General features: G+C 42.9%; 1 protein-coding gene across 2 annotated transcripts in view; it reads right to left on the bottom strand.

The window, feature by feature from the left end:
• LOC148540774 (dimethylaniline monooxygenase [N-oxide-forming] 2-like) overlaps positions 1-15,148 on the bottom strand; it is a 121,589-nt gene that overhangs the window by 49,126 nt on the left and 57,315 nt on the right. Inside the window, exon 1 of one of the 2 annotated variants that reach the window (XM_088482012.1) lies at positions 7,362-7,433. The exons of the other annotated variant lie outside the window; for it this stretch is intronic. The gene's annotated coding sequence lies outside the window, so the exon portion shown is untranslated. Of the gene's footprint in view, positions 1-7,361; positions 7,434-15,148 lie in introns of those variants that run through there. 2 annotated transcript variants of the gene reach the window in all.

Raw genomic sequence — 15,148 nt, 5'->3', positions numbered from 1 at the left:
GGCCTCCAAATTGCCTCTTTTTCCTGCCAGTACAGGTACGGACTGTCTGACATGCCTACTTAGATGCTGTCACTGATGTAATCCTCCACCATTCTGTCAATGGTGACAGTATCATATGCAGTTACAGTAGACATGTCAGAAATTGTTGGCACGTCCTTCAGTCCGGACCAGATGTCCAAACCGGCCCTTGACTTATGACACAGGCGCACGCTTGGCGCTGCTGCTGTGTTGATGCATGTGCGGCTACTGCGCATACATTTCGCACACAAACACAGAAAAAAAAGAATTGTTTATTTTTTGTGGAGTGCACTTTGGAGGTTATACCACCCTTTAACAGACTTATGGGACACAGGCGCTCGCTTGGCGCTGCTCCTTTGTTGATGCACGTACAGTGCACACAATTCACAAACAGAAGAAAATGTTTTATTTTTGTTGGAGTGCACTTTGGGGGTTACACCACCCTTTAACAGGCAGATGCATGCTTGTCGCTGCTGCTTTGAGGATGCAGGTGTGGCTACAGCCCACACAATTCACAAAGACAGAAAAAAAAAGAATTTTTTATTTTTTGTGGAGCGCACTTTGAGGGTTACACCACCCTTTAACAGACAGACGCACGCTTGTCGCTGCTGCTTTGAGGATGCAGGTGCGGCTACTGTGCATAAATTTCACACACAAACACAGAAAAAAAGAAGATTATTTTATTTTGGTTGGAGCGCACTTTGGGGGTTACACCACCCTTTAACAGACAGACGCACGCTTGTCGCTGCTGCTTTGAGGATGCAGGTGCTGCCACAGCCCACACAATTCACAAAGAGAAAAAAAAATAAGAATTTTTTTTTTTTTTTGGAGTGCACTTTGGGGGTTACAGCACCCTTTAACGGACAAGCCATCCAGCTACTGCGCATACATTTCCCACACAAACAGAGAAAAAAAAGAATTGTTTATTTTTTGTGGAGTGCACTTTGGGGGTTACACCACCCTTTGACAGACTTTTGGGACACTGCTCCTTGGCACTGCTCCTTTGTTGATGCACGTGCAGCCACAGTGCACACAATTCACAAACACAGAAAATATTTTTTGATTTTCTTTGGAGTGCATTTTGGGGTTACAGCACCCTTTAACGGACAAGCCAGCCGGCCCTTTACTTATGGGACACAGGCGCACGCGTGGCGCTGCTCCTTTGTTGATGCACATGCAGCCACAGTGCACACAATTCACAAACACAGAAAAAAAAATATATTTTTGTTTTGGAGTGCACTTTGGCGGAGCACCCCTGATGCACAGATCACCCGCTGGACAACTCTACAGCACCCCTCTAGGACTACAGCGTTTATGGGACACTGCACAACACAGTCCAGCCAGCCCCTATAGACTTTGGAGTGGACACAGCCCCTATGGACAACTGGCTGCACAACACAGCCCAGCCAGCCCCTATGACAGCAGCACAACACAGCCCAGCAAGCCCCGATGGACAACAGCAGCACAACACAGCCCAGTCAGCCCCTATGGACTGAGTGGTCACAGCCCCTATGGACAACAGCAGCACAACACAGCCCAGCCAGCCCTAGCTCCCACCCTCCCTTTTCACTGTGCACAGCCGGAGTGAGAAATGGCGCCAATGCGGGGACCTTCTATAGTATCCAAAACCCGCGAGATCCGGAAGGCGGGATGATGACGTTTTGCCTTGATTTCAGTTCCGAGTCAGGTGGGAAAAGTCGAGCCTGACTCGGATACGACTCGGATCAAGGGTCTCGAGGGGGTTCGGATTTCAGAAATCCGAACCCGCTCATCCCTAATTTAAATCCCCTGCTCATCTTGCAAAGATCTGTCTTTATTGGTTAATTGGTTAAATGTTCTTTCAATGTTTTAGTTGCTTAATCATTCAATGCAACTATGTGTCTGTATCTATCTTTTTTTGTGCAAATCTACAGTATGCTCATTAGATTATATAGATACTTTTTAACTAAAAAAATATAGGAATAGTATGCAAGTTTAGTTATATTAGCATCCTTAAATGATAAAATTATAGCACCTGAAAACACTTGCAATTTGTCAGGGAAAAATAAAAAAAAAGGGAAAGAGTACTATTTATAATTCTAAAATATATAAAAATATACTGAAAAGATCATAAAGATTATATAAAATGCATGTTTATATTGCAATTGTGCATCAAAATTATATATATATATGTGTGTGTGTGTGTGTGTGTGTGTGTGTGTGTGTGTGTGTGTGTGTGTGTGTGTGTGTGTGTGTGTGTAGAGTATAAATATTTCAAAGATCATAACAATATTTATTATATATATATACATATTTATAGTCCACTTAGAATTTGTTCCGTAGGTGTATCAAATGATATTATAATATTTATATCTAAAAAATGTGGATATAAGATCCCTATATATAAGTAAATGTAACATATGAATATAGGGTCCCAATAATTTCTTGACCCAAAATTCTTTCTATTGCTACATATGGTATACAAATTAGTCAGCAATATGGATGTATAAGCAGAAAAGACGTGTAGTATGAACAATAGAAAAAGAGAAAGAAAGACATATACATGTTAAACCGGAACCTGAACGTAGATAAGCTGCATACTAAGAATTTATATGGCTATATATGTGTACCTATCTATGCCCCTTACATCATATGAACGTCTATTTTAAATATATTTTCTTGGGACCATAAGATGGGTTAGGGTTTAATTACTAGATGAAAAAACCCAGGTCAAAATCAAGGTTTAAACCATGAGGATGAAATGTTTTCGGGCAATAGATCCATTTCGATTCTTCTCTGGAAATTTGTGCTATATAATCACCCCCCCTCCAATTTTTTGGTACAGTTTCGATACCTATGCATTTCAGGAGGGAGGGGTCGCTATTGTGGACCAGGGCAAAATGGTTCAATACACTGTGGATGTCCAATTTCTTCTTTATATTTCTGATGTGCTCCATCCATCTTGTACTTTATTTCCTAATTGTTCAGCCCACATATTGGAGGCCACACGGGCACTCCAACAGATATATAGCGCCTATCGTATCACATGAAATGCTGTTATGAATCTTAAAGTACTTTTTTGATTTCGCTGAAGTGACATTGGTTACGGGTTTGGTGCTATTGCATCTTGTAGTCTAGCATACTTTGCATCTTACACAATATTTGAAGCCCGGTGCTTCTTTTTTCGGTTCACAGCACACAGGTATGAAAGTGAATTTTGTGTTGTGCATATCAAAATGTAAAGGCAAATAAATTGTTTAGAAGTATAAAACAATGCAAATGTGAATGATTAAGGAGGCCTATGCATCAAGCTTCATTTCATAAAATTATGTAAAAACTGTAGTTTCTGCAAACGTTTATGAATTGTACTTATGTACTAATAGCACAATGCAGGATATTTTGCAGAAACATCCAGCAGAGTGCTACTTAGCACTGCAGATTGCAGTCCTTATTATTATCAATGGGGACATTGATCTCAGCCCTAGTGAAATTTAAGTTTTTTGAGAGTTTGGCTCCGTTAGTTTACACCATCTTCAGATGGTGTAGACTACTTTAAGCCTATGGAGGCTTATGAGCAGGTGAGAGATCTTCCGATCTCCAGGCCCGCTGAGAGCTGCGGGGGGCCTGGGTAATAGGGGGCATGGCCTAATCGTGGGAGACGTGGCCACGCCCCCTTCCCGGAAAAAAAAAAGGGAGGGGGAGTGACGCCGGACCCGGGCCCCTGCCGGGCCCCTCAGGAAGCCCGGGCCCCGGTAATCTGTACCCGCTCCCCCCCTCTCGGCGCCCCTGCCGATCTCTCTCCCGTAGCCTCCAGCAGGTTGTGGAAGCTAGAACTGTCCACATAGGCAGTGTCAGCTTCCCCAGTAGAAGTCATTCACAAAAGTATGCCGTGGATATAACTCACAGGGACAACGGTTACGCTACAATAGAAAATAGAAAGAGAAAACTAGAAATATAATTTTTATACTTATGACTTATGTCTGTCTGTGGCCAGTTAGGCAGCTGGCGATCACCGTGCTGCCATGATGATGGGTCTATTTTTATGTGGAGGTCTTGGGCTGTAGCTCCATTCAGCCCATAGACATAAGGCAGTTTCCACCATCAGGAGATGGAGTAAACGAATAGAGCCAAACTCTGAAAAGCTTAACTTTTTTTTAGTTGGGTATATAGGGATCACACCAGGGCTGTAACTAGGGTGGTGTGGCCGGTGCCGCCGCATGGAGTGGAACAGCCCTGAGGGCAGAACCGGCCGCCCACCACAATGTGCCTCTGTAGCATGAAATCCAGCGCAGGCTCAGTGTCTAACACTGGCCGCGCTGACTGAGGGAAAGAGGGGAGGGCCGCAGGGAGGATGGTGTGGCCGGTGTCTCACTCACCACGCTATGCAGCTGCAGCCGCCAGTGGAGATGGCTGTGAGGAAGAGGTATAGGGGGAGCAGGGTAGGGGTAAGAGGGGGGGTTGAGCCGTGTGTCTGGTGGGGGGGGTGAGGGGAATGCACTGTTAGGGGTGCAGTGTGGGGATGTGATTGGGCTGCGTGAGGAGGGCAGTGAGTTATGAGTGGGGGCTGTGTGAGGAGGACAGTGAGCTATAAGTGGGGGCTGTGATTTGAGGCACTGATAGCTATAAGGGAGGGTAGTGAGAGTGGGGGCATTTGTTAAATGTGACAGGGAACAGTGTGGGCTGTGATTGGGGGCAGTGATAGCTATAGGTGTGGCCTGTGAGCAGTGAGAGTGGGGGCAGTGTGATGGGGTAGTTTGGGCTGTGATTGTGTGTAGTGATAACTATAATTTGGGGTGGAGAGAGTGGGGGCAGTGTGAAAGGCAGCAGTGTGGGCTGTGATTTGGGGCAGTGATAGCTATAGGTGTGGCCTGTGAGCAGTGAGAGTGGGGGCAGTGTGATGGGGTAGTTTGGGCTGTGATTGTGTGTAGTGATAACTATAATTTGGGGTGGAGAGAGTGGGGGCAGTGTGAAAGGGAACAGTATGGGCTGTGATTTGGGTCAGTGATAGCTGTAAGTTGGGATGTAGAGAGTGGGGGCAGTGTGAAAGGCAGCAGCGTGGGCTGTGATTTGGGGCAGTGATAGCTCTAAATGGAGGCAGTAAGATTGGTGGCTGTGATTGGGTGGTATAATGTATAAGGGGCACTACAGTGTAGCGTAATGTATATAAGAGGCTCTATGTGGCATAATGTGTATAAGGGGTACTACTGTGTGGCATAATGTGTATAAGGGGCTATACTGTGTGGCATAACATGTATAAAGGGTAAGGGGTACTACTTTGTGATGTAATGTGAATCACAGACACTACTGTGTGGTGTGGAGATGTCTGTGAAATCTACTGCTTTAGAGGGAGATATCTCAAACCTTGCAGAGAGTGGAGAGAGAGAAAGTACCAACCTACAGTATCAGCTTATAGTTGTCATTTTTCAAACAAAGGATGGGATGTACAGTGCTAACACTGAAATGCAGTAAAACCTCTGAAAACTGCAGTTTCCTGAAGTTTGATTGTATTTTCCGTATGTATTAAGCTACGGAAAGGAAAACTTTCCAGAGCTTGTACCGGATAGGCAACACCATCTATAGTTGGTATTCCCTATAGAAGCCTATGGGCTTCTTTTCACAGCATTCCCAGAGAGGGATCCATTAGGATTCCTTCCAGAGTCCCCTGCGGCTCGCTATCAGCTGTCCATTTGCAGGAGGACTCCATGGTACTAAACCCAGAAGGCCTCACACCGCAAAATACAGCTCTAATTGGAAGAACTGTTCTGTGCGGTTTTAATCACAATTATACAGTGTTAATAAAAATTACTATGCATGCTGTAAGTGCCAGGTTGTATTGCATTCAAAATTCAATGCTTGATACATCCCGTTCACAGCCTGTAAATTGCAGTTAGAAGCTGATTGCCGGAGCAATATAAGTATACTTTGGGTGCAGGGTGTGTGGTGCGGGGTCACACTGGACCTAAGGGCCCAAGTGCTAGCAAACCCTGCAACTATTACAAATAAAGGGTCACATTATGGACCCTGGCTCTACTAACAACCTCTCTCTGCCTGCTGTGTGTGGGGGAGCACTCACCCTGATCACCCCTGAGTGGATCTGTCTCTGGATGAGGGGTACTCGGTGGCCACCTGTGCAGTGCATGGTGCATTGTGTGTGTGTGTGTGTGTGTAAAAGGAGGGGGGTGGCTACACCTCCACTATTTGGGCATGCCCCCTCCAGTATCCAGACCCACTCTCTGCAGGCCTACTGTGAAATGAACATTTCATACTCTATTTGTAATTCCTTGTAGAGCACTAGCGCCGCTCCCGTGGTCAAACCCTATGCGTGGAGGTTGTTTTGCACGCGGCTAAGCCGCACGCTGGCAAAAGGGGGCATAGCCTTATGGACAGGGGACATGGCCTCACAGCCCAATCCCCCTGTTTGGGGGTCTCAGAGTTGCGGACTGCCCCTGGACCAGTCTTTGTGTAGTGCCGGCTCCCTCACTGTGACAGGAGCCGAGTGCTGCACGTAATGCCACAGTGCAACACCCAGCTCCTGTCACGGAGGAGGAGTCTGCACTTTGGTGTCACCCGCCTGGGTACGGCCCGCACCCCCCTTGTGACGCCACTGAATCAGAGAGGGGAGACCAATGGTTGAAGCTACAGTAGGGAGTACACTAACACAGCAAAGTATTGCAAGAATTACTAAATACAGCAGGTTATATTCAAACAAGTTGTTTTTATTTCATGTACCAGAATTAACATTACCAGTACTGGTTATACTGGTTTTGTGCCCCTTAGCTAGCAGCTAATGTAACACTACACCTACAGTATTGATCACTGAGATAATGGCTGTACATTTGGCAACTGTAAATAATTATGTGTTAAGATAATAGCTTTATGAATTTTATTGAGTTTATAACAGTAAATTAATTTTATTTGTAACTGTAAAATGTTGATTAATACTTCTCTAGGAACTTTTATTAGTTTGATTTTACTACAAAAGAGACCTAACCAGCACAGCAACATGTAAGGCTCAACAAATATGACTACATCAACCTGAGGTATGGTTGACGATAGATAATATATAATTATATATATATATATATTTAAAATTGCCATATCATCCCTTTAATTCAGGACACATGAATTACACAGATTGTGTGCCTGGCTGACTACAAGTCTCCATTTCACCTGGTTTAAATCAACTATAGGACCATACCAGTATAATTCAGGTATCCCAAACAAAAAGGATTATATGGCAAGTATATATATATATATATATATATATATATACATACATATGTCTGTACAGTATGTGTGTAACTTGCACAAAATTACAGAGTAGAATGGAATTTCTAATGAGTAAATGTTATGCGATTACTCACATTTGAGCAACGATATGAAAATATTCTTGTTCCTCTGGTGATCCCAAAGTTTTCAGCTTCCCACAGAGAGGATGAAACTGAATGAGATCAGAGGACGGGAGGGCAAAGTAGTAAAACAATGTGCCCTCCCCCACCCTCACTGTGAGCTTAAGTAACCAGGATAAAGACACATCCCTTATTAATACAGTATGTGTGCTGGTAAAGAAAAAAAAATATTGCCAGCTTGCTTGTGTATGTGTTTACGCCCCCATACATCAGCAATCTGAAAATCACAATTGAAAAATTTGAAGATTTTAGGATTTCCCAATCTAGCAATCTGCACCCATAAATTACAGATCTTTTTAAGTGATTTGCAAATCGATTGCAGCAAACACAGATCTGTCAAACTTGAAAGGCCCATCATTTTACTAGTAACGGTCTGCAAATCTGCTGTTCACCTCCATACACTAGCAATCTACAGCCCCAATCGATCTGCCAAATCCAACATGTTGGCCAATCTGATTTAACAATTCCAATTACTTTTTGGTTGCAATCTGCGATCTGTGAAGCCTATACATTGCAGATATTTATACACAATCGATTGCAAATTGCAGAATTGCCAAAATTGATTGCTGATGTATGGGGGCTTTTAGATGCAAGTCTCTTTATTTTAAGGGACCAGTGAATGTATTATGCAAGTTAATCCAAAATAAAATCATGCAATATTCACTGCCATATTAATGTTTCAGAAATTGAGATGTCTGGCATTGTACCTATATGAAATTTTGTTATATATTTTACTGTAACCTACTATAATCCTGTAGTAGTAATTCACATAGTGCAGAGGTTCCCAAACTCCACTGTTACAGTCCAGGTTTTAAGGATATCCAAGCTTGAGCACAGGTGACTTATGCTGGGTACACACTAGAAGATATGTAATCCAATCCTGCAGATCAGAGCGTCATATCGGGTACATCATCTAGTGTGTATCCATGATATTGCCACTCCCGTGGGTCCCTAGCGGCATCACCCGTCGGCCCTGCAGGGCTGGCGGGGGAGGTTGCTAATGATGCCATGCTGCAGAATGCAGGATGCCACGCCCCGCCCCTCGTTGGACCCGGCATCAACAAGTGTGTATGCACTTGCCGCATGCCAGGTCTCATCGCCAGTGAGGTCATGAGGACTGACGGCTTGATTCATTATGGATCGCTATTGTGATCGGAGCTCCATAAACACATGCTGCGAAAATATGCTAATGATTGCAATCGTAATGTCATTGCATTGCCAGCATAGAGACGCCTACTGCCTCCCACTACCGCTATCTCACATCTGTAATACTTTGGAAACCTTCATAAACATTGGTAACCTCGAGTACCATCGGTCCCTCATGCAGAATTACAGCAGCCCTGACCACACTTAGAAATTGCTAACATTGTTGCACGCAGTAAGTACTCAAGTTGCGTATGCAATCGCTATGGCTAATTTATGCGCGCCCATGCAATGACGTTAAAACGGAAAGGCACGCCTGCATTTCTCCGACCACCCCCAAATGCTCACTGTCTGTCAATCACTCTGCCATGCCTCTGCGTGGTTTCCGTGATTGCAGTACAATCGTAGTGGTGCCTTTGAGCGCGCGCACTGTGATGCATGCGCAGTACACAACAATCGGCTGTCTGCGTATGTTTTTGCAATAGCGATCAATGATGAATCAGGCCCTGAGTTTGGGAACTTCTGGACTATGGTCTTAAACCTTTAGTAGCAGTGGATAAATCTTCTTGCAGGGCATCCAATTAGGTAAAAGCCACATTTATCAGTACATAGATTAAAAGAAGCTATTTTCTGACAGATATCATGGTGTGGAGTATTAGTAATGCTGGGCATACACTATACAATTATCTGTCAGATATCTGTCCAATCTGGCTGGTTGGAATGAAAACCTGGTAATGTATGGAAAGCAGATGACAGTTGATCACTGGTCTTAACACTGGAAAACAGACATAAAACAATTGTTCAAATTGGTTATATTTGGATGCTTTAACCAATTTGTCTGAACAACCAGTTTTGTCTGTTTTTCAGTGTTTGTGAGCAAATGGTCGATTGTCATTTGCTCCCATATATTACCAGATTTACATTCCAAGTGCTCAAAGGGAAAAGGGGATTGGGAAAAGGGGACGCAGCACAGTAGAAAAAATTTGATCTCAAGTTGTGAGGAATTAAAAAAATATATTTATATATCAAAAAATACAAAACTTATGAGGAAAGCCCCATGATCATATAGATTGATAAAGATGCTCCCACAGAGTTATGTATCCATAAGCAGAGAAGAGAAAAAAAGATAATTCCTAAGGGTGGGGCACACTTTATCACAATTATTTTTTAAAAATTAACTTTTATTATTAAGTATATAAAATTTGAAAATACAATGAGGCAAGAAATTATTAGAAGAAAATGGTATATAACATCCATGAAAAAAGGAAAAGTATAAAATTAGCATATCTCATAGATCCATAATAATTAATATATAGTATCCTTTGAGTAAATACATAACCTGTGGAATAATAATTAGAAAAATATTCAATATTGTTGCCCAGCAATGACACTGTATGATACTGTGAAAATGGAATCACACACTCTACAATAAAAATTGGTAATACAATACAAATCAAAATAATCTACAATAACTTATGTCAAAAAAACAATTAGCAGCCGTGAATATGAAAAGTGCCCATGCAAATCAGTACATATGCTTAAACAACATTATTACTAGAAAGAAACAAGAAAAATCGATGATCAACAAATAAATAAATAATTAATTTCATCATAAAGTGCTGAGGGAAAATGCATAAATCAATGACTAGGAGAGTATACCTGCTATATATGCACGGATGTCAACAGAGACAAATGCAAAACAGGTTATCTCAATAGATATCTGATGGATCTTGTGGTATAATATCTTATACTAATAATGAAAATACAAAATAACAAGGCGAAAGTACAACATGTATGGACATAATGTAAAAAATAATAAATAGAACACTGCATGTATCATTTCCAACAAATATAATAATAAAATGCAGTGGCACTACGGTCCTATATATTTCTTCAAATTGCAATCTATAGTAAATTTGAGGTGTCCCTCTGTATGCAGTAATCTCAATAATTGCACCCACAAATAGAAAATACTAAAGAAGGAAAAATAGTGCCTGTGTACTTAACTGAACAGGGATCTGCTTTTGCCAATCTTGCTAATGTATTGGACTGGAAATGAGAGTCCCTGCCCCGTGGCACAGTGAAGATACAAAAGGTACTTTCTCTGCTGTCAGTGCGGGCAGTTTACTCACCCTGTTACAGTAGCATTGCAGGGTGAAGATACATAGGCGGCAGCTGATGAGAGTTTAGTGAGGAAAAAGAATAAATACCTATCAGTAGAGAGCGGGAAGAAGATGTACTGCCAAGACTGGAGACCGTGGTGCATGAAGTCCCTGTGTGCACATGGAGATGTGGCCTGACATGTGTTTTGCCTGGAGGCTTTCTCAAAGACTGAATCTTTCAGATCCTTGAAGCATCAGAGGTATTAGGATGGTCTATACATAGATCTGGACGATTGTATTTCAAACCACCTTTTGTGTTATCATTACCTTAATTGCTTTTAGAGACTGATGTTTCTTATTGTTCATCTGATAAATTTGTGGAATAAATTGCTTTTTAACTCTTTATGGATGTTGGAGTGAGAGAAACAGGAAAACTCGCACTGAGATATCTAAACTAATCTGTTCTGGATCCTTCCTCATTGCAATGCTGTCTATGATAAAATAATCAATAGACTTAAAGGAGGTGCACCCTGGAATGAGATTAACAGTACAAACACTAGAAAAAGAAAAAGTAATTCCTTTATGGGGCATTCACGGATCAAGACTCTTCAAGATGGCAATAAGTATGTCAATTATATCGGGGAAACCTTCTGATATATTAAAATGTAACTTTTATTAGTGCTATCTAAAATAATATTAACTCACGAAATATAAAGGAAAAAACAATACATTAAATAAAATTGTGTGACCACTGTTGTTCTGACTGTGTTATTCACTATAATTATTTAATATGCTCTTTATCATATAACCAAATGGTTTATTCTGAATTAATTTAAGTTAATTAAGCTGGGTGTCTGCAGTACATGGGACATACCACACTTCTACTTAATTTGATAAACAAGATACTATATTATGTATCTCCCCGGGGTACTCTTGTCCCACCTTCATAGAGGAAGTCTATTAGTTTGCGATTTCAATGTATCGTAATATCGCATTATCTCAAAAGCGGAATATTATGTGGAAATCTCTAACATCGGGTAATAAGGCTTGCAGCCATAATCAATATTATCCCCACGTACTAAGTATGCGGTATATTGTGTATAGATAACATCAATGAGGGATCTCATATATATATATGGTAAATCTGTACATGTACTGGAAAGTAAAATTCCTATACTTGCTATTATGTCACATGGGGTAAAAGAATGTACAGCAGACCTTATATATATATGTGTAGCGATTCCAACGTGAGATCTCACTAATGCTGAGATAAAGTATCCCTAGTCCGCTATGAGTTAGTGTCTGTGTAGCTGTCGTAGACACAGGTGTAGTTTAATACTATACACTAATTTCACATACTAATAGAGACAAAAATAGGAGATGTGCTGTTCCTTATAATGGTACAAAATATAACAGCCAGACTGTATTAGCCTCCTATACCCATTGTAATGGGTTAAATAAATGTCTCAAGTCACTGTATCCATTGGAATCCCTGCTACAAATAAATTGAAACAGTGTGTCTCATACAATCTATAGTAAATTGAAACAGTGTGTCTCATACACTCCTAAATCTTTTAGGATTTAGGAGCGTATGAGACACACTGTTTCAATTTAGAGCTCATGACAAAAGATACCATTATACGAGGAATCAACATATTGCCTGTGTGAGTAGGTTACGCATTTCTGATGGAAAAGATACCTTGATATGTTTGTTACCACTATGTCCTAATGTGAGTGGGGTACGCTAATTTGGAATTCATAGTATTATAAATACATGTTTGGTGCTCCCTTACTTGAACCTGCATGACACAAAGATACCGTTATATGTGGTGATTGCATTTATGTGAATGTAAGTCTTAGAACGTTATCGTATACTTTGGATACAATTTTTGCATGTGGGATATCTATATCCTTGATATGTGATCTATCTTTGAGGAGGGTACTTTAGAACAATCTACACATTGTTGGGTTTTTTCTGTTTCCTTTTTATGTCACATCACCATTGCGGAAAAGAAAAGTGACTGAACATATAGAAGAAATCTTTGATTCCCAAGAGGATTTTTCTGGACTACTAAAAGTTATATATTTGTATGCATATATACAGTGTGCGCTCTTTGATTTTTTTCCCCAATTATTATTTATTCTGAGAATATTTACTGTCCTCAATCGGGAGCTGCTGAGCTTTAACATGACACCCATCTAACTGACAGGCCGGTGTAGTCAAGATGATCCAGGGCATCCCCCAGTCACATACATGGTTCAGAGGAACGTAGCTCCCACCAGCCACTTTGGGGAGTGGATCCCTGTAGCTTGGAAGCATGAACATGGGCACTACTGCTACTTCAAACTACAGCTGTATCCTAAACCACGCTGGATGAAAGTAGATGTAATACACAGCGCTGGTAGGTTGTACAATCCTTTTATAACACATTCATGCACTTCACTTGAGAGCTCCTTGTCAAACAGAACATTCACAGGCACCACCAGAAAGCGCCCAATGTTCTGCGGTGCCCTGGCACATGTCGCACCACCCTAGTTGCAGCAGGATGCGGTCAATTGACTGACAGCTGGGATGCCAACTGCCGAAATCCCGGCACTGGAATCCTGATCAGTGTGGGAAGACCGGCAATGGAATCCGGACATTGCTGGAGATGCCGATGCCAGAATCCCAACAGACGGCATCCCGATCATAAGTACAACAGGGCCTAGTAGCTGTTAGTCATGGGGGTAGGCTTAGGTTTAGACACCCTGGGGGGACTTAGGCTTAGGCTGTGGGAGGAGGGAGGTTAGGGTTAGGCTCCAGACAAGGGGGTTAGGGTTAGGCACCATGGGTAGAGGTTAGGTTAGGCACTAAGGGGGGAGGGTTAGGGTTAGGCACTAAGGGGGAGGGTTGGGTTTAGGCACTTATCAGGAGGGTTAGGGTGCAGGGTAGGGGTGGTTAGTGTTAGGGTACAGGAAAGGAGGGGTAGGGTTAGGGGGTATATAGGACAGGGGAGCACTACTTACCATTCCCCTGTTGGGATTGTAACCATTGGGATGCCACTGTCAGTGTATTGACAGCCGGCATTCTACATATCGGTATATCCTACCCAACCCATCACAGCCCTGGTTTGTGGCTGTCAGCACTATGAGAGAGATAACTGCTATGGAGCTAGAGTTTATCACCAAAGAGATAGCTCCAATATGTATATTAGACTAGCTATCTGTTGCCCGTGGCTTCATCCACAATGAAATCGCTTCTGCCAACATTTTTTTTTATTTGAGGTGTTATTGTTGTATTTCTTTTCATTCACCTGTACGTTCTCTGTCGATTGCTTTTCTCAATGAATGACTGCTTCAGCCCAGTCGTTATTAAAATACATAGCTAGTCATGCCTGCTCAGACTTTTTCAAGCTTCTTTTGTAAGTCAGTCCTCTCTCCCCATCTTTTCCAAGACCACTCCAGTCAGTTTATTCCCACTTCATCAGTCGCTACCTCAGCTTACTCTTGTTAGGAATTGAGGTATTGTTCGGGAAGGTTTGTCCTGCAACAGCCTTGAGGGCTGGTAATGCTTGGCTTGTTGCGGTTGTGGAGCAGCTTTGAGAGCTGGAAGAGCTTGGCTGTTTGTCGCCTGTGGGCAGTAGAACAAGATGCGGCCTTTGGGCCATGTAGCAGTCCTGAGGGCTGGTAAGCAGTCACGCTGGGAGGCGGTTTTCTGGAAGCTGAGGCCTGAGGCTGCAGGAGGAAATGGAGGCAAGGGGCCGGAATGTACAACCTCCGCATCCACGGGTCTTGGTCGTTGGCGAGACCTAGTCAAAGGTGCGGAATCTAACCCACGAGATGGTGTTCACCAGTGACCCCACCAATCAGGATATGGGCTTGAGCTGCACCTCGTAAGCAGGTCGCGGTCCTTTGACTAGGTGACCAAAGCCTGCAGGAAAAAGGAGAGATGAACACTCGTGGCCCAAAGGGTCTGTGCCAGTAAGGAGCACGTAGGGACACTGTACTTGAGGTAAAAGGAAGTGTGCACTGCGGACACACTCTACCGGGTTGCCGGTTAGAAAGAGTGCACCACGGTGCAATACTGTAACACATAGGTAGGGACCACAGAGTCCAGTAACAAGGTGGGTAGTGGTACTGGAGCCAGCCAGAGATTATGACTCTGGAGAGGTGGGTACGTATAACTACACTCAGGCTGTGATGGTAAAGCAATGGTGAAATGGATAGTATACTGCACACAGGCGGCAGGAGCAGAGTTAGAAGCAGCGGAAGCCCGACAGCGCTGGAAATCCCGATCGTGGATAGGTAAGTTTCCACTAACCTAATGTAACCCCCCTAACCCTAACCCTCCTTAGGGGTGCCTAACCCTAACTTCCCCCCCAAGTGCCTAACCCTAATCCCCCCTCTAAGTGCCTAACCTAACCACCCCCTTCCCCGCTGCCTAAACCTAAGTCCCCCGGGGGAGTGCCTAACCCTAAGTCCCCCCTGGGGGTGCCTAACCCTAACCCTCCCTCCCCC

This window comes from Taudactylus pleione, unplaced genomic scaffold (assembly GCF_031769625.1).
Source record: "Taudactylus pleione unplaced genomic scaffold, aTauple2 ptg000017l, whole genome shotgun sequence".
Lineage (NCBI taxonomy): Eukaryota > Metazoa > Chordata > Amphibia > Anura > Myobatrachidae > Taudactylus > Taudactylus pleione.
Note: the sequence above shows the minus strand (reverse complement) of the source record. Positions and strands in the feature narration are given on the sequence as shown.